Here is a 4,565-nt window from a genome sequence, read left to right as displayed (position 1 = left end):
TGGCGTGTCGCCCATTTCCGCTGTAGCATGGCATATATTCAGGCGCAATATTAAACTTCTTCTGGCTCTGGCGGGGCGACATCTGGAGTCTTCTAACTGTATCTCCTTGATATGATGCCTACAACGTGGTTAATATCTAGACTAGGAATAGCTTTGCTACACCACCGCCGCGGCGCGCCGGCAGCTTTAACAATTTTGTAGTGGTTTTTCGTTCTTTGGCAAATTACGCTGTATTAGCCATAAATCATAATATTTTTTGACCGCCTTTAAATCAAGAACCCTGGACCATATGGGGAATTCATTTAATGATAATAATAATAGATTGGCGCTGACACATATGTTAGTGTTTGGCCGAGCTTCTCCTCCGATTTGTGGCGTGCGCCTTGATGTCACACAAAGCGGAGGGACCTACAGTTTTACGCCGACTCCGAACGGCGATTGTATTTTTATGAGAAGCTGTTTTTCATGGCAGAAATACACTCGGAGGTTTGCCATTGCCTGCCGAGGGACGACCGCAGTTAAGAAAAAAACCGTTTTCTATATTTTTTTGATGTTGCTTTGACTAGGGCTTGAACCCAGGCATTGTGGAGTGGAAGCGCGCACTGCTTACCACTACACCACAGCGCCCGACAAATTCGGGCGGGGAATTCATTTACATTTCAAATTTCGGGTGGGGTTTAGTACCGCTCACAACTATTTCGGGCTATTCCGTCCAAATGGGTGGCCCGATCCAAAAAAAAATTTCACACATTTGTAGTCAAGGGTCCACGCAATATTTTAACACTCACGTTTATAAATTTTGGTTACTAATTTATTTACAAATTGGGTTTGAAATATACCCTTTTTTGTAAAATTCGGAAATTAGCGTACATTTATCACTCCTATTCTGCTTAAATTAGCCACTTCACCAATATATTTTTGTATTCCCCTTCACTTTACACTTTACTTGATTTGTTATAACTTGATTTACGACTTTAATATTAACCAATTCATCACAATTCATTAAATAAAAACACCTTCAAAATCACGCGTCTGTCTTTGGTTGCATATGCAAATTAAATGGCGGAGTTCAGCTGTCAAACTCCAAAATATGCAAAAGAATGAGAGACAAAAGAAGATAGGATATAACCCAGTAAGCATTAAAAATATACAAAGGTGTTCTCTGCAAAAGGTGTTCAGCTCCTTTTCTTCGCAAAACAGAAAGGAGAATTCTACTGCCTGAGGGTTATAATCCCTAAGTGCGGCCGAAGGCCGCCTACGCAGAAAGGTGTTCTCTGCAAAAGGGGTTCAGAACCCCTTCTTTGGCAACACAGAAAGGAGAATTCTACTGCCTGAGGGTTATAGTCCCTAAGTGCGGCCGAAGGCCGCCTACGCAGAAAGGTGTTCTCTGCAAAAGGTGTTCAGCCCCCCTTCTTTGGCAACACAGAAAGGAGAATTCTACTGCCTGAGGGTTATAATCCCTAAGTGCGGCCGAAGGCCGCCTACGCAGAAAGGTGTTCTCTGCAAAAGTTGTTCAGCCCCCCTTCTTTGGCAACACAGAAAGGAGAATTCTACTGCCTGAGGGTTATAATCCCTAAGTGCGGCCGAAGGCCGCTTACGTAGAAAGGAATTCTACGCAAAAATACATTTGTTTAAAAGAACATTTTTTTTTATAAAACCTTTTTTTCTATTTTTAATTAACTTTTTATTCTTTATTCAAAATCCCCCCATATCTAATTTGGCATAATTTCTTTTATTAAAAAATCCCACGGTTTCTGTTAGTTGGGTCATATTCCACTTCAAACTGCTCAGTTTGCCTAAGAAAAATCCGTTTTACCCCCTTTTTCAAACGGATCCCTAGGTGCCTGTGGTAGGAGTCCAAGGGAGGGTTCCCCTTTTTAGAAAGCGGCGACTGTCTCCTTTCTATTGGGTGGTGTTTTGGGGGCCCCGCCCCACCCCCTCCGCCGGTGTGAGTGGTACTAAACATTTCCCCAAATTTCACTGTCATTGTGATTGGAACTAAATATGCTGAAAATTTCAAGTCGCTAACTTGACGGAAAGTCAGTTTAAAATCGATTGGAAATTTCCGCGATTTGCGAGGAATGACCAAGTTAAATAAAAGCTTATAAAAAGTCGAGAGTCGACGAGGGAAAGTCGACTTCAATCGACTTCCATAACCTGAATCCCATTAAAAGTCGACTTTTAGGAGTAAAAAGTCGATTTTGGTCGAAAGTCGCACTCGTTGCCTTCTCTAATGTATTCCCCTTGCTGAATTAAGCCCAAAATACAATAGCGCAGTGGCAGTGGCAGTGACAGTTTTTAAAATCAGCTGTTACTGCTAATATTGGCAGTGACTGCCGCAGCAAACACAATACGGCGTTGTCAGTGACTGCTTTTTTTGACATTCCCTTTTGTTTGTTTACATTTTTGTTGTTGCCTTTTAGGCTTCAATGACATCAACAGATGTTAGCTGCGTTTCATTTATGTCAAATTCAGCATGCGAAGTTTGCTGCGATGAAGGCAGTGGCAGTGAATTTAGAATTTGGGCTAAGCTGAGCAGTACTGCCAACTGTCACTGCTGTATTGTGTGTCGCTTCATTGCACAGCACAGTTTCTAAAAAACAGCTGATTTCCAAATACTGCCACTGCCACTGCCACTGCGTTATTGTATTTTGGGCTTTAGAGCAAACTTTGAAATGGCAGAGGAAATTGACGAAAGTGGCTTCTATCGCCAGGATTTCAGCGCAGCCTCGGATTGGGAGATATTCATTGCACGACTTGGTGAAATTTTTCATAAACTTACCGACAAAAATTTTGATGATTGTGTGAACAATGTGTTTCGTTGTGATTGGGAAGTGCAGATGGAGACGCTTATTTTTCTTAAAGAGAAAATATCGATTAGTTATTATACTACCAGCAAAGAAGAGGCAAAGAAGAATTTTGCAAGAAGCGGAACAAATAGTTCAATATATAATGACCTAATGGCAGCTGAAAGCACATTCGGACCATCGCTAATATCCAAAAATTCCAAAAGTGCGCATGCGATCTCTTTCCTGTATGGGTTGCATAGTTTTGTGTTGATCCATCTACATCAATCACACAAGCAATTGTTATCAAATCCATTCAGCTTTTTCTTAAGTGCCGCAGCGATCGTGTCGGGAGAATATTGTCCAATGATCCCTATCTTTGTGCAAATCCACGATACAAAATTAAGTATATTTCTCGGAATAGGAATGCACTTAACGCAACGTACTAATTTTGATGTAGTGTCTTAAACAGTCACCGATTGAATGTCGATACCTATCTGGTTTGCTGTCGTTATTCAAAGAGAAACTTCCAGCGAATTGTGTGTATCCGATCACTGTATGCGTGCGAAACACTTACGCTCTAAAACCAGTACGTAAACGAATTTCAATGAGCTTACCATTATATGAATCTTCCTGTGAAAATAATGAATTTTTAAATATCAAGAAATTTATTGCACTTCCATGCGGATATTTCCCCGATGCGTGTACTCAAGTATACCTTGGTTACGATTGGTTGGAGGTTCCTGAAAGCGGTGCTATAGATTCACCGCTGCATTCTGACTTTGTTCCGTCGAAGTCGCACAACTGTATTATGCAGCAAGTTGCTCAGGCGGCATCTTATTTGTCAAACTGCTTACGGCAGTATTTGAAAGTACATTCTGATAAAGGTACCTTAGAAACCTACATAGGACAGAGTTTAACGGAATATCCAAGCGGTTCAGAAAAGTCACTGCCACACATAACAGATCCACATCTTCGACGTTTTCGTTTAAGCCATCTGCCTGAAGATTCAAATTTTCTAAAGGGTTCTAATAATATAGCTGGCCCGCTTAATGAAAATGACTTAAGACATTTCTTGGCGTACTTATTTCCCGATTTATATCCTGATGTTGCTAAATATAGCATTTCGAATGATCCAAAGGAGATGAAAGAAGTACAAATAATTAATTTAAAAAATATATTTTTTTCAGTAATAAAATACTTATGTACATTTGCATCATGTGTATATTTGTAGTATGACATGCATCGAATAAAATCAGCAATGATGGATTCTTTGTATTGGCGCCTTAGTTGCCTACTAGCTACCTGCAACGCACATTATGGAGGTAAAAGCGGACTTGCCCAGCTATGGGCAGCATTCACCAGGGAACTTCGATTTATATGGGATACCAGATTATCTATACAAGGGTGAGTAGGTGTAAACTACATATAACCGATGCCTGCAAAACACCTACCTTAAATTAAAAAGTTTAACAAAAGAGGGGAAAAACGTTTTTTTTAAGGCATTGCCTTGGCGTTATTTTCTCTTGCTATTATTTTACAAATCTGTGGTTTAAGTCACATAACGGTGATTTAGGTGGCTAAAGCTAAAGAAGCGGCTTAATTAAAACAGTCTATTGAAGTGGCCATGCTCTGAGCGGCTGAGCGGGATTTTTGTATGGCGCCGTTCAGCCGCTCAGCCGCTTGCCGCTTTGCCGCTCATTACGTGGCCTCGAACTTGGGCGGTTTTGCAACTGGTCTATGGGCGGTTTTGCGAAGGTATCGTAAATGAAGAAAAAA

At 40.8% G+C, this 4,565-nt stretch overlaps 1 pseudogene; it reads left to right on the top strand.

The window, feature by feature from the left end:
• Nucleotides 1-2,123: 2,123 nt before the first annotated feature.
• LOC118755412 lies at nucleotides 2,124-4,362 on the top strand (annotated as a pseudogene).
• The last annotated feature ends 203 nt before the right edge of the window (nucleotides 4,363-4,565 follow it).

Source organism: Rhagoletis pomonella, unplaced genomic scaffold (assembly GCF_013731165.1).
Source record: "Rhagoletis pomonella isolate Grant_MI unplaced genomic scaffold, Rhpom_1.0 Rhpom_scaffold_06187, whole genome shotgun sequence".
NCBI lineage: Eukaryota > Metazoa > Arthropoda > Insecta > Diptera > Tephritidae > Rhagoletis > Rhagoletis pomonella.
Note: the sequence above shows the minus strand (reverse complement) of the source record. Positions and strands in the feature narration are given on the sequence as shown.